The following is a 21,210-nucleotide window of genomic DNA, read 5'->3' on the forward strand; positions in this document are numbered from 1 at the left end:
AAAATGAAAATAAATCCAAACAGCTTGACAACATCATTTTTACCGTTCCATGTATTCCGTTACTCCCCAAGCCTGCACAAAATTTAGTAATTGTATTCATATTTAGTTTTTTTGTCTTTTATTAGCATATTTGGTATTGGAGTAATCCAAAAGTAATTGAAAATAATCCAGTTAAAGTAACCCTACCCAACCCTGGCCGTCAGTCACCCCTCTCAAGGAATATGGCCAGGGTAGATAGATAGATAAATAGACTGATATTTTTTTCTTAGTATGCAAATTAATCTATTGTTTGACTGTATAATCGTTTTTTGTACCACTAGGAGGCACTAACTATTACATCGTGAAAACATCATAAGGCAGGACCTGTCAGGACCAGCCCAAAGGGTATACCCAATCACGTAACGTTTACCACAAGTTTTATTGAAAGAAAGAGGAAGGGCAGCGCCCACGATCTGGTATTCGCTGGACACGGGAAGCAAGTCGCTCTCGCCTTCGGATTGTGATCGGAACACGGAAGTGGATCTTCCGTAGCGAGCGATGGCGGTGTCAAGAATGGAAAAACTGGTAGATAGCCGGGACTGGGAGAGCAAAGCGTGGTCGGGGTCGGTAGCGAGTCGTAAGCCAGAACAGAAGAGTAGACGTAGTTGGGATAAAAAAATGGGTCGTAAGCCGGGACGGTAAAGCAGACGTAGTCAGTATCAAAACAGGTCGTAGCTTGAGACAAACGGGAGCAAAAACAAGACAGGCGTGAGTCAAGGTCGAAAAAGGCTTGCCTTGTATACACAGAGGTTCGCAGACGGACTTACAACGGGAGACAGACAGGACTGGGTTCAAATAGTTCAGAATGAGCGGGCACAGGTGATTCACATCAGTAATCATGACAGAATCATAGTATCTTGGGGGTGTACTGTATTATAAAACACCGAGCTACTCAGTTTTTTTAAATCTCACACTCGAGAGCTACTCAATTTACATAGCTTAAAGGTATTAATTTCAGAACTACTGTTATTCGGATCAAGAATTTCTAAAATCACATTTCCTATTATTTAAAACAAATAGAAATAATGAAGAAACTGAAAACAAGATCTATTCGAGCTGGGTAGTCGTCAGCAATAAACATCAAAGATCCATTTTAGCTAGGTTGCCATTGATGGCTATAATCATGAAAGATCAATTTTATTGAGGCTGATAGTAAACAAGTTATTTTATCATTTTATTTCAGATTATTTTGGCTCATTCATCCATCTCTTATCGAGATGGAACATTTAAATATATGTTCGTTTTACATAAGAGTTTGTCATGATTACTACTACTACTACTACTACTCACCTGTGCCCGCTCATTTGGCGCTGACCGCCGCAGGTTCTGATTGGCTCCCTGTCACGATTTGAACCCAGTCCTGTCAGTCCCCTGTTGTCAGTCCGTCTGTGAACCTCTGTTTATACAAGCAAGCCTTTTTTGACCCTGACTCCCACCTGTCCCGTTTTTGCTCCCGTTTGTCTCCGGCTACGACCCATTTTTGATCCCGACTAAGTCTACTCTCCCGTCCTGGCTTACGACTCGTTTCCGAACCCGACCACATTTTGCTCTCCCTGTCCCGGCTATCGACCTTTTTTTCCGTCCCTGACATCGCCATCGCTCGCATTCAGATCACATTCCGAGTGGGAGAGCGACTTGCTTCCCGTGTCCAGCAAACAGACCTCCCTCATTTTTTCCAATAAAACTTGTGGTAAACGTTTCGCGATTGGGTCCTGTCTCCGTTCCAGTCCTGACAGTTTTAGCAAAACATGTTTGTCCATTATTACATACTATATTGGTTTTCTTTGTATTTCTTTTGGATTTGTAGAAGCACTTTGATACAAACAATCGTCTGTGCGAATGTGCTGTACACTTAACGGCTTAAGGGAAAAAAAACTGTCTCTTCGCATTAATTAGTTAAAAGCTTGGTTGTTTATATATTTGATATTGTCTTCATCTGCATGCAACAACAGCGATGTGGGTGCATACAAAGTTGAAAGTGATACTTGTTGTCATGGAAACGATGATTCGTTTCTATTATTTGCATAGAAAATGTGAACACCAACCATGCCAAAAACACACATTCCTTTTGGACGGTTTACCTTATATATTTAACATGCTTCGGGAAATCATTGTTCACTGCAGATGCAGTCCGTGTTTTGTCATAAAAATAATCGTTTTGCACGTAGACAAGGGCATATCACAAGTCGTGAATTGGCCAGGATTCAAATGGGCTCTCGTAACTCCCACAATGGCGCAAACAATACATTTAAAACACAAATTTTGTAGGTTATGTGTCCGTGGGGGTGTGTGTGTCCAGAAAACCACCAATATCTTGAATGTCTTCCGTGCAGGGTCGCATACTCGGAGTTGGTCAGGTTGTTAATTGTATTTGGTCACAATCTGAAGGCTGTTAGCAATTAGCATGCAATCTGATCAGGCTTTTGATAGGCCACAGATGTGAGTGGTATTGATTATTTCACGAAGGAGTCTGAAGCCCAGTGCACTCCTAATACCATTAGCTTGGGAAATTTGGTGTTGACGCCATTGGCTACTGAACACCAACAGCTGTTTTTAGCTCATCTCCAAGGAGGTTGGGTCATGTGTGTTTGGATCCTTTAAGCAGTCGGGCAGGGTTGGGTAGGGTTACTTTAACTGGATTACTTTCAATTACTTTTGGATTACTCCAATACCTAATATGCTAATAAAAGACAAAAAAAACTAAATATGAATAAAATTATGACTCAGAACACGTGGTAAGCCTTCTCTCCTGGCTTTGATCTCTGATCTCCGGCACAACTAACATAAAATGCGACAGAAACAAAATGAAATTAAATCCAAACAGCTTGCCAACATCATTTTTGCCGTTCCATGTATTCCGTTACTCCCCAAGCCTGCACAAAATTTAGTAATTTTATTCATATTTAGTTTATTTTGTCTTTTATTAGCATATTTGGAATTGGAGTAATCCAAAAGTAATTGAAAGTAATCCAGTTAAAGTAGCCCTACCCAACCCTGCACTTGGGTGATAGCGGCACCAGTTCCGTTGGTGTGTTTTGGGCAAGTACAGCCTGGTAGCACTCCAGGCCAACAAAAATAAAGATGATAGAGACTAGTTTTTAGTCTACGGTTGCTCTATTTTAAAGTGAGATTAAGGCTTTGTGCATGCAACGGCCAGCGAGAGGGCGCAGTGTCAGGGGCGGAAAACTGGTCGGTAGCCGGGACTGGGAGAGCAAGACGTGGTCATGGTTGGAAACGAGTCGTAAGTCGGGACGGGAGAGCAGACGTGGTCTGGATCAAAACAGGTTGTAGCGGGACACAAACAGGAGCAAAAAACAGGACAGGCCTCAGTCAGGGTCAAAAAAGGCTTGCCTAGTATACATGGAGATTCGCTGATGGACTGACAACAGGGGATTGACAGGACAGGGTTCAAATAGTGACAGGGAGCCAATCAGAACACACGGCCCTTGGCGCCAAATGAGTAGGCACAAGTGAATCAAATAGGTAATCATGACAGACTGTTTCTGTTCTGCTAGATAAAATAGAGTGCACAATAAAATCTTCCACTATGTAATTTCAAAAGCTTTTCATGCAAAAACATGCTAGTTTCATGTTTCTAACAAGATCCTAAGTGCCTCCTTCTTTTTTATTTTTACTAAAATAAAAATAAATGAACATGTGTACTGTGCTGCCAAAGTAGGGAAGCTATTAACAAGTGGGGCATTTTAATAACATTTGTAAGAGATGTATAAAATAAACATATGTCCTATTACTGCTAGCCTTCTGGGTACACTTACGGTTAATGGGTGAAAGAAAGTATAAATCAATGAAGACCAAAATGTTTAACCATACAACATCATTCTATAAAGTAGGGCTCCACGATTGTGACCTACAATAGTGTAACTGCAAAACAATTTTGTCAAAGATTCTTAGTTCCAGTTTGTTATTTGAGTGACGGAGTGTTTGGCCAACATTAATTCTCATATTTCAGGGTAAAACACAGTGTTCTGGTTTGCCCGCGTCCCTGCGTCTTAGACGCATCGTTTTTGCTGGGAACGCATAGTCTTAAATCAACGTGCGTCCCCGGGACGCAACCTTTTTGACACAAAATTGTCATTATTACCCGATTACTTTTTTTTACAAAGATTTACCGCACTCCAAACTTTTGGTCAGGCAGATCCGCCATTGTTGTTTTGGTCTCGGCAAACGAAATCTCGTTGCTTTGAGATGACGTCATTGTTGTGGTGCTTGTCATGGAGGGAACGTGAAGGCTAAGTAAAATCAACACAAAATTGGTAATTTCTTCAGTGTCAATAATAAGTCGAAACATAACGCAGAAAGTGATAACAACGGCAATAATTCCGGCTGGAAAAAACTGCGGAGAAATTCTTCGGAAGATCGCGGAGGCAGGAAAACACGTGTGTTGAAGTGAACGATTCGACAAAAGAACATAAAGAAAAGAATACTCCTAGCAAAAAAAAATAATTTTCTGCCAAAATGGACTAAATTATATTCCTGGTTAGGCTATGAGGAGGATGATAATGGATTGGACCTTCAGAAGGCATTACAACTGTGGCGGGACAGCAAACCACGAAGAATATATGAACTGAAAAATCAGGAGTGATAACTTGCTTTGTATTACCAACTACTGCTCACCTTGCACAATGTTGACTATTTCTTTGCACTATGTTGACTATTTTTGCACCAAATGCATATTGCACAAACCCTTATGATACCAACTGTAAGTAACATCCTACATGCCGTCATTTCTTTGTGTAAATATTATAACTATAATGTGTAAATGTTATAACTATAACCTTATCCTCCTGGTTTTATAACCTTATCTTCTCTGTTCCTTATCTTCTTGGTTTCTTTACCTCACTGTGAATGTGTGAAACTGGAGTGTCATGCCCAAATTCGTGGTCACAATATGTTAACCCATTTTGTAACAATGACAATAAAGGTATATTCTATTCTATTCTATTTTAAAGTACTGTAAGGTTATAAAGGTTTCATAGCACACAGAGAAAGACATATTATAGAAATACTGTCATTTCATCCATCCACCCATTTTCTTCTGCTTATCCGGCTTTTGGGTCAGGGGGCAGCAGCCTCAGGAGGGAAGCCCAGACTGAACTATCCACAACAACTGGTATTAAAACACACAGCAAAAACAAATGTTTTGATCAGCCAAATTACCGTAAATTCCAGACTATAGAGCGCACCTGATTATAAGCCGCATCCACCACATTTTAAGAGGATAACCACTTTTGTACTTAAACAACCCGTAGCTGTACAAAAGCCGCATGAGCCCACATTAAAACATGTAACACAATTACCAAATTAACACAAACCCGCGATTGTAACTGAATATAAAGTACACAGTTTAATGACCACAGCCGTCAAAATGTACGGAAAATGATACCGGTACTTAAGATTTGATGCAGACCTGCAGAGTCCGGGTCCCGTTGAAAATAATCCAAGGGGAAAAAAAAAAGGATATTTCCAAAGGTAAGGGTGGGAAAAATACATATCCACTATTGTCCACTGTGTCCACAAACACGTCTCACCTTTACTCCACTTCCCATCAGCCCCCGTTTTTGATTCGCCCGTCGAAAACATATCAGAATAAGTCTCTAAAATAAATACATTACAAAAATATACAGTTGCAAATACATATTATACATGGTTACATATATTTACAAAGAATGACGGTACACCGAGAGAGTTTTAAAGCCTTAATAATATTCCTATAACTTTCATTCCAAATGGTGCCTGTGAAGGGTAGCAAAACGCTACTAGGAACACGCTCGCAACAAAGCAAACGGGTCTGTTAAAAAAAATATACAGTACTTGTAGAAATCACGGTTAACCGCCCTCATCTTCCTCCTTACAACTGACGTCATCAAAGTCGTCTTCCCCAGTATGGGAAAGAGATTTTGTCATATAGACGTCGTCCTACGCTCCCTTATTCAAAAACACGCTAGCAACACATTCGCAAAGCAAAGTTTACGTGCAGTAGCTCTGTTTCCTTCTTTATCGGACTGCTCGATTGCTTTTAGCTTGAAAGCTGCGTCATGTGCCTTTCTTATTGCAATTCACATGGTGATGATATGTCTACGCTAATTTAAATGGTGCACAAGCTAAGAAGTTGCAGTCTTCCTCGGCGCATATATTCCACCGGTCTAAATCTTACCTTTTGTACTCGAGCGCCGCTGGCGGCCGTCAGAAAAATTACATAAATTGGCCGCATCACTGTATAAGCCGCAGGGTTGAACGTTTGGGAAAAAAAGTAGCGGCTTATAGTCCGGAATTTAAGGTAGGCAACAATCGCCCTGTTTAGACTCCTGCACACGTTTCGAAAGAGAAGAAGAAAAAACAAATAATGATGTCGAAAGCAAAAGAGAGCTTTCTCACTATTTTGCATTTCATTATTGATGGATTGCTACAATCCTATCTGAAGTGTCACTCATTGCCCCTTTTGAGTTTTAATTAAATCCCTGACTGAGTTTTGGTCGAAATTTTGGATTTCTTGCTGCTCCGTCAATAGGAGCATGGCGTCCAAAGACGAAGGCCCATTCAATAAGTCAATTCCAACAATGCTTCCAGGCTTGTTCCCTTGGAGAGGGAATTGGTTCCACTCTGGATGTCAGATGTGATGTGGCCCTACTTGTAATCAACCATATGACATTATTATTATTATTTTTTCTGCGCTGCCATCTTGAGATCTAATTTTACTGAACTATAATGTGATGCATCTCACAATGGGTTGTAATGAACTTCCCCATTATTTTCGTTTTAATGAAAGTTGGAGCGGTAGGAGCCGATATCGCATAATTCCGCCTGCATATTTGATGATTGCATATCATTTACATTTAACTCATGTATACAATTGTGCTTCATTATACAATCAACTGATGGATAGGAATGACTGCGTGATCATTAATAATTGCGGCAGGTTCGGTAATGGAAACAGGTAATGGATTATTTTGGGGGAATATTTATTCACACGTTTTCGTTTGAATTACGGTGGAGGGCGATTCAAAATGGGGATATTTATTGTACTGGGCCAAGGAAGCTTTAATATTTGTGTGTGCTAAAACCACGTATGCAATGTTTTTTTTTTTTGTATTAACTGTAAGGAACCAGAACAGGAACAGATACAGGACCCAATCGTGTGACGTTCTCACACAAGCCTTTATTTTATGGGAAATGGGGAGTCATGCACGTTAGGTAGCCGGTCTGGCGTGGAGAGACAGGAAGCCAGAGACCGACGAGACTGATTCCAATTGCCCGAGTTGATGTCGAACAGATGGGGTCGATACCTGACAGGAAGTGACAGGATAGATTACGGATCAGGATATCGAAACTAGACGGGAACGAAAACTGGAGAAAATAATAAACAGGACAAAAACAGACGGGAACTAAACTGGAATCCGAAATTAAACAGGAAATGATTGCTGGACGCAGGAAGCAGTTTGCTCTGATACCCGGATTGTGCTCCAAACGAGGGATTGGATCTTCCGTGGCAAGCGATGGCGGTGTCGGGGACGGAAAAAAAACGGTCAGTAGCCGGGACAGGAGAGCAAAAACGTGGACAGGGTCGTAAGCGAGTCGTAAGCCAGAATAGGAGAGAAGACGTTTAAATCTAAGCTTAAAACATACTTCTACTCCATAGAATATGAATAACCTACGTTTTTGCAGCCTGGTCATCCTGGAAGGGGAATTATCACATGTGCAGTCTCTTCTCAAGGTTTCTTCATTTTCTTCAAGTTGAGGTTTTTGAGTTTTTCCTTGCCCTCATGTAGGTTTTAGACCAGGGGATGGTGTAATAATAGTCTGTAATAATAGTCTGTGGTTTGCAATAACCTGTGCAGCCCTTTGAGACTTGTGATTAAGGGCTATACAAATAAAAATGACTTGACTTGACTTGAAGACGTGGTCGAGGACCAAAAGAGGTCAAAAGCCGGGACGGGACAGTAAACGTGGTCAGGATCAAAAACGGGTCGAAGCTGGGGGACAGACGGGAGCAAAAAACTGGACAGGTGGGAGTCAGGGTCAAAAAGGGGCTTACTTCGTGTTAACTGAGGTTCGCAGACGGACTGACAAAAGGGGACAGACCGGACTGGGTTCAAATACTGATCCGGAGCCAATCAGAACCTGCGGCAGTTGGCGCCAAATGAGCGGGAACAGCTGAGTCACAACAGTAATCATGACAAGTGCAGAACATTCCACAGAACCAGGGCCTGAATTGAGAATGCTCTCGAACCGGCGGACACTTCAGTGGTCCACGAACTGATTCTGAAAATTGATCACCAATGACTGGTCATTGGAATTTTCTTGGAAGTTAGATTTCCAACTGTCATGAGAAAACGTTGAAACCCTTAGAGCCTTTAAATACATTCTCTCCAAAATCCCTTTTTGAAATCATCCTATATGCATTCCAAACTGGTAGCCCTTTGCGCTCATCATTGACAAAAAATAATCTCTCAGTTTATAATCTCTCTGGTCCGTTCTAAATTATATAAAAAGGCTGTTGATTGGTATCTTAAGTTCAACATTTGGATCCTCAGAATGAAGTGGTACGTTTGCTAATATAGATAAGACATAAGTTCCTAGCTTTAGATAATTACATCTCACCTCATTCCCATTTCTAATGAAAGGGAGAGTCTGTCAGCTTCATTTTGGTCATCTGTCAAAGACAATAAATTCCAATTTAGTGATAGGTCGCATCAACTAGAACAAGAGCCTTCAGCAGAATCCACAATCAATTACAATATGAAACTGTCATAAATCAATGCGATGGGGCTCATAAATGAAATATGAAATGTTTAATTGGCGTGAGATTGGCATATTGGCTCTCTGGAACAAAATCAGCATTTTAGCCATGAGTCCGTCATCGTTTTATTTTCAAATGTCATGTTGATCTGGGTTCGGCACTCAATTCAGCCTAAGGGCCCCCATAGCAAGGTTTCCATATTTCTTACTTTCCTGTAAATGTCTAAATCTTTTTGAAAACAGAGCTAATCCTATTAATACAAAACCACACGCGATTGTAATTGTGTCATGGTTGCCATAGCGCCCAATTGGCCCGCCCGTGTGGCACCAGCTGCAGCTCGTTGACACATTGGCTTTCCTTCTAATTAAGTTCAGTGTTCTGACTCTCCGTTTGTCAGTCTGTCAATGAACCCGTACCCAGCAAGACGTGGGTTCTGACTCGGTCCTGGTTTCCTGTTGGTATTTCCTGTCTGGTATTGTCCAGCTTAATTACCATTTAGATTAGCATAATATTTTCCACTGAGATGTCGCCTTCCTTTTGCAGTTTTTTTCAGCAACACTTCAAAGCAGTATTGGCTTGAAGATATCCGAGGTCTGCTATTCTCCCTCTCAAAAAAATGAATAAACAACAGGAACTGCATCAATATCAGATTATAACTTTATAGTCAGTGACTCTATGCTCAATTACTGTTGCTAACCAAAGAGTATACAGTATAGTGATGTGTCGTTCGTGAACGTATTGGCTCTACAAATAAAATCTTTGAAGTGAACACTTAGTGTTTCTCACTGTTTTTTTCATTAAAGTTGTATAACTAACACGGTTGCCATGGTACCCAATTGGCCTCGCCCGTGTGACGCAAGCTGCGGCTCATTGACTGATTGGCTTTCCGTCTATTTGAGTTCAGTGCTCTCATTCTTCCTTTGTCAGTCCGTCAACGAACCTTTGCCCCGCAAGTCTTGGGTTTTGACTCGGTCCTGTTCCCTGTCGGCATTTCCTGTCCGGTATTATTCCTGTTTGTTTTTGTCCTGTTCAATATCGGTTTCCAGTTTTGTTCCCGTCTATTTTTGTCCTTTTTATTATCCTCTCCAGTTTTCGTTCCCGTCTAGTTTGTCTTGTTCAATTGTGATATCCTGTTTCAATATCTACCCTGTCTGTCCCGTCCTGTCCGGTATCGACCCCATCTGTCTGATATATGGTCGGACAATTGTATCAATCTCGTCGGTCTCTGGCTTCCTGTCTTTCCACGCCAGACCGCTGCCTAACGTGCATGACTCCCCATTTCCCGTAAATTAAAGGCTTGTGTGAGAAACATCACGCGATTGGGTCCTGATCCTGTTCCGGTTCTTGACAAATTGTTGTTGTTGCTGTGGTTTTAGGTGGTATGTGTCTTCACTCTGAAAATATTTATCTTTTTAAATGATTACCTCAACGTGTCCACAATTTTCCAACTGTTTTTTATAAACTATTATGGTCTTCAGGGACTACCTCGAATTAACCTAGTGTTATAGCATAAAGAAAAGTTTTCAGATTTTTCCAACTTCAAAAAATGCTGCACTTGGTTTGCAAGTGTCAGCCAATTCAGGGTGTATCCCTCTCTCTACCATCTGTCATCTGTCATTTTGAGTAAGCTCTAGCAACTCTGCATACTTTGTGAGGAGCTTGAAAAATTAATGAGTGGATGAATAACATTCAAGAAAATGAATTAAAACATAATTATATTTACCTTTTTGGTCTAAAACACACCATACTCATCAAAAAGCCTATTTTAGCAAGCATGGGCTGTGGGCTGTGCACACACACACACATATATATATATATATATATATATATATATATATATATATATATATATATATTAGTTTTTTTTCCCCCGTAGAATGATAAACCAACCTGCTATTCCTCAAAAAATGTCCAAAAACAAGATTTTTTGAGACATATACAGTGTTATTTATGTTAAGTAATCCCTTGCTGTAACGCGGATCAGCATTACAGTAATGGAATTTTATCATGCATTGTGTTCTGCATTCTGATTGGCTAAACCGTCACAAAGATAGTAGTTATTGGTTATAAACACATGCTATTGGTTATAACACGTGTTTACAGTACACGGTATTTGTTTTTTTGAACGAATGTTTGGGCATGTAAAAATGTGTTTTTTCTTTGATTATTTAATTGTATGATATATATGATTTTTTTACCAATACCTACTCTATTAAAAATATGTTTATTTTGTTTCTCTATATCATATTATTTAATTGCATATTTTTTATAAAAACAAGTCTTATTTCACGGATTGTTCCCATCATTGGTTCTTTTTGAACGTAACCTCTGTAATAAACAAGGGTTTAAGGTGATTTTCCTACAATGCATTTAATATAGACCAATTTAAAAAAATATGTCAGGACCTGAACAGGGACAGGACCCACTCGCGTAACGTTTCTCACAAGTTTTATTAGAAGAAAGGGAGGGGGTTGCGCCCACGATCCAGGGATTGCTGGACGCGGGAAGCAGGTCTCTCTGAACGCGAGCGATGGTGGTGTCGGGAACGGAAAAAATGGGTCAGTAGCCAGGATAGAAGAGCAAAAACGTGGTCGGAATCGGAAAGAAGTCGAAAGCCTGGAGGGGAGAGTAGACATGATCGAGCTCAAAAACCGATTGTTATTCGGGACAGGAGAACAGAAGTGGTCGAGATTAAACCAGGTCGTAATTTGGGACGGGAGAGTAGACGTGGTCGAGATCAAAACAGATCGTAGCAGGAGACAAACAGAGCAAAAAACAGGACAGGCGAAAAAGGGCTTGCCGTGTAAAAACATTCGCAGACGGAACGACAATAGGGCACTGACAGGACAGAGTTTAAATACTGACAAGGAGCCAATCGGTCAACAAGCTGCAGCTGGCACCACACGGGCGGGACCAATTGGGCGCCATGGCAACCGTGACAAAATATAATTTGTTAGCTCTTTTATAAATCATTGACAGCCAATTTTGGATGATGAACACACAAAAACAGATCTTAGTGGTGCGTCTTTTTGAAATGACAGAGGTGTAACATTGAAAATACATTGTTGCAATTTAAAATGCAATGACAGGTTTCTGTTAGAAGATACAAATGTACCATTTCTTAGTATCATTTTTTGTTTTTTTCAGTTTTGCCTCCACAATAGGAGGGTATTAAATCTTTGGTATTCCTATAGAGAACAATATATTGATTTCAATAACACGCAACATACATTTATTTTTTTCGGTAACTGGGTGATTAAATTAACTATTTTTAAACCTTTCCAATGCCGTTACCGTTCCTGAAGACCAAAAGTGGTGCGTTCCGCACGATTTTGTGTTATTACTTACATATTTGTGCATGGTTTTATGTGTATTTTTTGCGTTTGTTTACATACATTTTCTACATGTTTACATGTGTTTTTTGTGTGGGTTTACAGATATTTTTGTGAGTGTTTATGTACATGCTGATTGTTATTTCTTTATATAGTTACTGTTTTTTCATTGCACTTCAAGTGTCGGATAAATCTGTTGCTGGTGATGCGCATTGAATATTACAAGGTTCTATGACACAAGTTACACAGATACCTGTCTGTTCTTCTGATAACAACTAGAGTGTCTGCCTTCCTTTTACCTGTGAAAAGTGATGGGTCCCGGGGACTCGCATGCCCAAAAATCTATGGGTCCCGACAGAGATCTATGGGTCCCCAAAATTCAGTGTTATCGAGGTTGAAATTATAAATCGGCAACAAATATATAATATAAATCTATTTTTATTCAATTTTAATCATCACACTTAATTGGTTATACAAAGCAGTTATCACTTCAGATTTTTCAGTTCTTAAAAATATTGTACATTATACAAAATAATATTGCTGAAATATTAGTAATTCTTCGAGGTTTGCTGTCCCACCACAGTTGTAATGCCTTCTAAAGGTCCAATTGTTTGGTAAGATGCACCTTAATAAGCTGGTGTTGTTATGTTGCGGGGTGCACGCATCGCAGAACATGTATCCTCCATTATCATGCTCCTCATAGCGTAACCAGGAATATAATTTAGTCCATTTTGGCAGAAAAGTCCTTTTCTTGATAGGAGTATTCTTTTGTTTATGTTCTTTTGTCGAATAGTTCGCTTCAACACATGTGTTTTCCTTGCCTTCGCGATCTTCTGAAGAATTTTCCGCCGTTTTTTCGTGCCGGAATTATTGCCGTTGTTACAACTTTCTGTATTTTCAGATTCAGATCTACTTTATTGTCATTCTAGTACACGTGTATACAGAACGAAATGTCGATACATCTGACCCGCAGTTTCCTTGAATGTACGGATATAAATAAAATGTTGTATTGAGTTGGAGTATTGAAGTACTAATAATATACTAAATAATTATGGCTATGTATAGTATTTTACAGTAGTGCAAAGAGTGCAAGAGGAACAGCTAACCAGATGTGCAAAATGGGCAGTCAGGTAAACAAGTCAGGTAAACAGTAACAATAACACTGTAGTACGAGGAGAACAGATGTGCAAGGAGTGGCTAGCTATAAAGAACTGCCAGTAGTGCAAAAATGTCAAACAAAACCAACAGATGTACAGATTAGCAGTATTATGTTTCAACTTATTACTGACACTGAAGAAATTACCAATTTTTTGTTGATTTGCACCTAATACCAACTGTTTTTCCGGAGGCATACCTCTCTTTCACTCGACAACCTACACAACAATGAGGTAACCTCGAAACAACGAGATCTCGTTTGCCGAGATCGGCGCGAGACCAAAACAACAATGGCGGATCTGCCTGACGAAAAGTTTGGAGTGCGGTAAATCTTTGTTAATAAAAAAAAGTAATCGGGGAATAATGACAATCTTGTTTCCCAAAACGTTGATTTGACACTATGCGTCCCCAGCAAAAATGATGCGTCTAGGACGCAGGGACGCGGGCAAACAAGAACACTGAGCACGAGCTGGTGTAGGGATACTTCATAAGTTCCATTTTTGATTAAACTTCTTAAACACGGAGTAATATGCTACTTTTTGGTATCAGTAATCGGGGGACCATCTGAAATATTTATTAAATGAAGTAACCATGAACTGTAACACATTTTTCAGACACGCGCCCAACACTGTATGAAAGCCTAGCCAATTCTGTGCTAAAATAAAACCTTTCATCAATGTTCCCTCTAAATTTCCACAGGTCTGAGCGTTCACACAAAGTAGGTGAGCAACGCTTGAAACAACAGTGAGCAACCATAATCCCAAGTGTGGCAAGATAATTAATCATCAAACATGTCCAAAACTTGACATCAGGTTACATTTTGCTGAGTTTCCAGGAATGCAAAATTATTTTTCTCTTTTGAATGAATTGACTCATGTACTATTGCAAAGGTTGTACGGCCTACAAACATCGTTTTTTCTTACAATTATTTCACAAAATATCCATTTATTTTTATTTCCTGACATCTTTTGTCACATAATATTAACATTTTTGGGGGCTTATTTAATCGGTTGTAAGATACAGAACTGCACTAAATCGCATTTCACTTGATATGATTGGAAATTTTTTGAATGCAACACAAAATTGTTCTACTTTTTTCCGTGTTTTTTTCTACTATAAAAAAAAAACTCATTGTGGTTATTTTTTCCGAGCTGTTACTTTTTTTCTTTTTGTTCTCTATTTACTTTATTTCCTACATTTTTTTCCTTTTTTTTAATGGCTTTTTTCTAAATGTTTCCTTCTTTTTTTTCTCTTCCTTTTGTTTTTTTTCCTCAGCTTTTCAATACTTTTTCATGTTGGTATTTTTTTTTTCTTTTTTGTTGTATTCCCCCCTTCCTTTAAGTCATTTTGTGCACAATTTTACACAATTTTTGGTCATGTTGGGATAAGAGAAGCAAAAACAACCTGAAGAGCCGTTTAGGACCCGAAAGAGCCGGTTCCTTTTAGTGAGCCGAGCCGAAGAAGCCCGCTCCCGACAAACTCTACTAACTTTACTCAACTTCGTTCTACTTCGACTCGACTTCAAAATACCGCATTTAGGACACAACGTCATAGGAACCCGTGTATTTTTACCTTCATGCACTGTAACTTTGACTTAAATCGTTGCTTAATTAGTAATTTTGAGCCCTCATTTTTGTGCGCCGACTAGATTCCCTTGTGCGGCACGCACGCAGCTTAGTGGGAACACAGCCCTTCATCATGAAGAGTTAAAGAAGATACAAACACCTCAGCTCAGGTTTAGAGGCCATTACCCTGAATCCTATAGTAGCCCCTTGTACGGCCCCCATCAACCAGCGCGTAAATAAATCAGCCAGTGCCGTGCGGCTTCTCGTCTTTTGAGATTTAATTTACCTCACGGCCGCTGAGCTACTCTGCACTTTGCTCACATCGGGAGTCAGCAGTCAGTTGGACAGTTACCGTTTGGAAAATAGAGACATGGGGGAGAGCGTTTGATACCTGCAGGGCTCTGACTGAAAATGAAGGGGAATTAGAGCTGTCTCAGGCTGATTTTGTAATTAGTTTCTGGTCTTTAATAGAATGTGTAAGGTATGACTCAATACGTTTACCTGCTCCGGAGGTCGAGGTCAGTCCCTGGCTTGGGGGCAATTCAATTTCATCAGGTAATAGACATGGCACTTTGTCTTTTTGAGATATGGTCTCTTCATTTTTATTAAAATGTCACACAATTCAAGTTCCTGCATCTCTATCCAGCAACGGTTAAGAAGTTCCATTTGAAAAAGGCTTTTTTTATTTTACTGTTCCAACCTTCGAATTGTTTCATTCACATCACACATTCATTGTGTCGAAGCGTCGTGAAATCCCATTTAATTGGCATCGCTTTCTCATCTTTGTTCTTCGTTTGACTGAGCCGGTTTGTGAAAAGATTTTCGATGACATCTTTGATGTTTATTACGACATAAAATAACCAAGACCTCTATTGGACAGGGTTCCGCTTTTGCCTTTTAAATGCATTGCTTGTTATCTGCACACACGCGAAGATTCTTCAAAGGTGTTCAGGCGAGTACAGGACAGGTTTAGGGCATGTTGAAAAACTACCCAATCAAGGTTTTTCATCTATTTTTCTTTGACGATTGACTAAATTTTAACCGGTAATGGCGTTCATTGTTTTATAGGAAATTAATGTGCTGCTGTGCAGATCCACAGGATGTGCACACAGCCGGCCTTATATATTCTGTCCTTGGGGTGGCAGTAGCTCAGGAGGTAGAGCGCTCGTCTTGGGATCAAGGGTTCCCAGTTCGAATCCCGGCTCGTCCGTGTTACATGTCGAAGTGTCCTTGGGTAAGACACTGAACCCCTAAAACCCCCAATAAGCAGGTTAGCGCCTTACATGGCTGCAAGGCCGCTATTGGGAAATGTGGAGCACATTGTAAAGCGCTTTGGGAAGTCATTGACTTGAAAAGCGCTATATAAATGCAAATCATTTCATTTCATTTCAAAAGATAATCATCTTGCTCTTTGTTAAATAAAGACATAAAATAATTATTTTTTGACACGTTCTTTAACTCTCTTTGCTGGGTAAACCAAATAGTACGTTCAATAATATTATGTTCCATATATTACATCCATATATCCATATATTGCGCGCCTGTCACGGTTGCCATGGTGCCCAAGTGGCCCCTCCCATGTGGCGCTAGCTGCGACTCATTGACAGATTGGCTTCCCTGCTATTTAAACCCAGTCCTGTCACGCTTCTTTTGTCAGTCTATCTCCGAATATCCGTGTATACTAGGCTAGCCTTTTTTGACCCTGACTCTCGCCTGTCACATTTTTGCTCTCCCGTCCCGGCTTACGAGCCCTTTTAGATACCGACTACGTCTACTCTCCCGTTCTGCCTTACGACTCGTTTACGACCCTGACCACGTCTTGCTCTCCCAGTCCCGGCTACCGACCAGTTTTCCGCCCTGACACCGCCATCGCTCGCTACGGAAGATCCACTTCCGTGTTCGGATCACAATCCGAGTAAGAGAGCGACTTGCTTCCCGCGCCCAGCGAACACCGGATCGTGGCGCAGCCCTTCCTCTCTCTTTCAATAAAACATGTGGAAAAACTTCATGCAAGTGGGTACTGTTTCCGTTCTGGTCCTGACAGCACCGCACCATTGAAAGAAAACCTGAGACTTTTATGTGCGCCTTATGGTCGTGAAAGTACAGTACACTTTTCATTTTAGTGTGTCAATATTCTGGATAAGACATTTGAGGTTTTGCCATAATCTATTGTACATTGAAATAGAGCAGAGTCAGTGAATATCTTTATTGCATTGAACTGAATACATGTACTTTGTAGTCAATCGTATAAAATCCTTTAGATGTTATTGCACTTCTGTTCATAACACTATTAATTTTTGATCACAAACATTACAGTATTTTTATAAATTAGGCCAGTCTCAGTCAAGCACTTAGTTTTAAATATTTTTTCTGCCTTCTATCATGCGTCTTTCATAGTTTTTCCCCCCTTTAAAGCCTGGGGTGCCATGTCTAATCTAATCCAATCTAATTGCATACAATGGTTCACAAAAGTTGATATACCCTGACTGTCATGATTACTGATGCGACGCACCTGAGCCTGCTCCTTCAGCGCCAACTGCCTGATTGCCTACCTGCCACTTTTTATACCCTCGTCTTCCTGTCACCAGTTGTCGGTCTGTCTGCGAACCTCGGCTTACGCTAGGCAAGCTCTTCGACCCTGACTCCCTCCTGTTCTGATTCCTGTCTGTTTCCCTCTGACCCTTTTTCTGATCTCAACTACGATTTTGCTCTCCCGTCCCCGGCTACTGATCTGTTTTTTTTTCCGCTCTCGACACCGCCATTGCTCACCACGTAAATACCAATTCCGCGTCAGAGCAACCTGCTCCACGCAACCAGCGATCTACGGATCGTGTGTACTATCCTTCCCTTCTTCCCAATAATACTAAGAGAAACGCACGCAAGTGGGTCCTGTCTCCATTCTAGTCCTGACAGTGACGAGAAATAACAAGACATGCTCTACAGAACATAAAGAACATTATCCCAATATGCAACATCTCTGAGACAGTCTTGTGGACTAACCCCACGATAAAGATAGCATTTTTTTTGTAATATGTAAAACAGTCTCATCATGATTTCCAGCAGGAACATCGGCCCACCGACTTAAAGTCTAATAAAGGGTAGATTGATTTAGCAGTGCTGCGAGAATTAAGACAGGAGACAAATCATGTTTATACATGAGGGCAAGATAAAATGCTGATGAATCCCAGCTCACTGACAGAACCATCAGAATCTATTATTAACTGTGAACATCAACAGGAAGTTCTCCAAACAAATGCAGTGCTAGCAATAACTGTTTGGCTACATTTCCAAACGCTGATTCATTCATCCATTCACTAGTGTCACGCCTCACTATTCCAGCAGAATTTGAGGGGAATGGGAATCAAAGACACATATCGTGACCTCAGAGACGTTCGTCAAAAAGGTACAATAGACAGAAACTTCAACATTGTTCGCATTCTAAAGTCAAGTCAAGTCGTTTTTATTTGTATAGCCCTTAATCACAAAGAGTCTCAAAGGGCTTCACAGGTTATTACACAGACTATTTCTTTCAGACTATTACACCATCCCCTGATCTGGAACCAACATGAGGGCAAGGAAAAACTCAAAAAACCTCAACATGAGGAAAATGAAGAAACCTTGAGAAGGGATGTTGCAAACACAAATAATACAGATATATTGTCCACGAGTAGGTTATTCATATGCTATAGCGTAGAAGTGAATCTTAACCTTAGATTTAAACATTTCCACTGAGGTTGCAGATCGGATCTCAGGAGGAAGAGCATTCCACAGCACCGGTGCCCGGATGGAGAACGCTCTCGAACCAGCGGAACACTTCTTGGCTCTTGGGATCACCAGAAGACCGGCACTCTCAGAGAGAAGGCTTCGGACCGGAACATAGGGGGAAATCAGATCTGAAAGATATGAGGGAGCAAGTCCATGTATGATTTTGTATAATACTAAGAGAACCTTGAAATCACATCTTAGGCTAACAGGGAGCCAATGCAGGTTAGCCACAATCGGCGTGATGTGATCGGACTTTTTTGTCCTAGTTAAAAGCCTCGCTGCGGCATTTTGTACCAGCTAAAGACTCTTGATTCTAGACTTCGGGAGACCTCAGAGTAGTGCATTAAAGGGCACTAGAGTATGAGACGCACCCCCCCAAAAATACTATTTTTATTTTTATACATAACGCACAATGGACTGTAGTGCATGGAAATAAAACTACAGTAAGACCTACTGTATGTATTCATGTAATACCCTTTGCACATTTTATACACTTAACGTTTATATTAGTGTAATTCAAGATAAGTCGAAAAATGTCGCTGCCACAAAAATTGTATGCAACAGGATTAAAAAATGGATCATGTTGGTGGGAATGCCCCAAAATTTCCCCAAAGATCACAGTGATACAGATGACATATAAAAAGGCATTACATTTTCTCTTCAATCACACTATTTTACTCGCAATGCCGGAAACTGGTGTTGGAGACTGGGGTAAACAGAAAGTCATCCTGAAAAGCATGATGAGGGAAACAACTTTTTGGTGTATCTGATGATGAATAGGACTTTACGCTTATTTACCGTAAATTCCGGACTATAAGCCGCTACTTTTTTCCTTAACTTTCAACCCTGCGGCTTATTCAGTGATGCGGCCAATTTATGTAATTTTTCCAACGGCCGCTAGTGGCGCTCGAGTGTTGCTACCATTAACTGCCCTGTTAAAGCTATATTATTATTATTAAAGCTTTAAAAACTCTCTCGGTGAACTGTCTTTCTTAGTAAATATGTGTAACCCATATATAATATGTATTTGCAACTGTATATTTTTGTAATGTATTTAGTTGTATTTATTTTAGACACTTATTCTGATATGTTTTGCATGGGTGAACGAAAAATGAGGGGCGGAACAAACACGGGGTGCCGAGTTAAGTGGGGACCGCTAAAGGTGAGGGACAGACGAGGAAAGAAGAGGGGGTAAAAAGTTGGTTAAAGAAAAAGGAGTTGCGTGAGTAAATGTGTTCATCTGATTTTTCCCACCCTTATCTTTGGAAATATACACTTTTTTACTTGGATTACTTTCAACGAGACCCGGACTCTGCAGGTCTACATCAAACCTTAGGTACCGGTATCATTTTCCGTTCATTTTGCTGGCTGTGATTTTTGGACTGTGGACATTTAGTTTCAATCACGGGACTTGAAGTCGGGTTTTTTGATTTTGTGTTTGTCTTACATGTTTAAATGTGGGCGCATGCGGCTTATATACAGGTGCGGCTTGTGTATGTACAAGATCAATTTTCTCTTAAAATGTGGTGGGTGCGGCTTATAATCAGGTGCACTCTATCGTCCAGAATTTACGGTAAATGTTTAAGGACGAAATTTCCGTTTTTTCCAATCTTTAATATTGGTTTCTGGCACTGTAAAAATAGTGTGATATTTTTCTTATGTTTCCTGTAGTCCGTTGGTTAAGTGTCGCTGTCAGGACCAAAACGGAAACAGGACCCACTTGCGTGACGTTTCCCTCAAGTTTTATTGAAAGAGAGAGGAAGGAATGCGCTCGCGATCCGGTGTTCGCTAGGTGTGGGAAGCAAGTCGCTCTCGTACTCTGATTGTGATGCAAACACGGAAGTGGATCTTCCGTAGCGAGCGATGGCGGTGTCAGGGGTGGAAAACTGGTCAGTAGCCGGGACTGGGAGAGCAAAGCGGGGTTGGAAATGAGTCATAAGCCAGAACAGGAGAGTAGACGTAGTCGGGAACGAAAAGGGGTTGTAAGCCAGGACAGGAGAGCAGACGTGGTCAGGATCCAAACAAAATGTAGCCAGAGACAGACAGGAGCAAAAAACGGGACAGGTGGGAGTCAGGGTCGAAAAAGGCTTGCCTGGTATACACGTAGATTCACAGATGGACTGACAACTGGGGATTGACAGGACGTGGTTCAAATAGTGACAGGGAGCCAATCAGAACCCTCGGCGGTTTGTGCCGATTGCGCGGGCACAGGTGAATCGCATCAGTAATCATGACAGTCGCGCTCTTACTGCCATGATCTAATTGGTGTATTTAATAGGGAAGATTTAAGGGTAGGGAATATAAGCATTTGCTTCTGACTACCCCTTTTCGAACATATTATGGAATTGTCACGGTTGCCATGGCGCCCAATTGGTCCCAGCCGTGCGGCACCAGGTTGTGTCACAGTTGCCACGGCGCCTAATTGGCCACGACAATGGACACTGGCTGAAACTCGTTGACAGATTGCTCACTGGGAGTACTTAAACGCGGTCCTTTGAGCCGTTAGTTGTCAGAGCGTCTGGAAGACTCCTGTAAAACTTTTTGTGAAATGGCTAGTTCTGTGAATTTACCTATGTTTTATCCTTTTTTATTATTG

General features: G+C 40.7%; 1 protein-coding gene across 1 annotated transcript in view; it reads left to right on the plus strand.

Annotated features, from left to right (window-relative positions):
• The window catches only part of unc5db (unc-5 netrin receptor Db), a 338,470-nt gene that overhangs the window by 91,112 nt on the left and 226,148 nt on the right, over window positions 1-21,210 (plus strand). The gene's annotated exons all lie outside the window — the stretch shown is intronic.

The sequence above is a fragment of the Urocampus carinirostris genome, chromosome 5 (assembly GCF_059441175.1).
Source record: "Urocampus carinirostris isolate Australia breed hairy pipefish chromosome 5, RoL_Ucar_1.0, whole genome shotgun sequence".
Lineage (NCBI taxonomy): Eukaryota > Metazoa > Chordata > Actinopteri > Syngnathiformes > Syngnathidae > Urocampus > Urocampus carinirostris.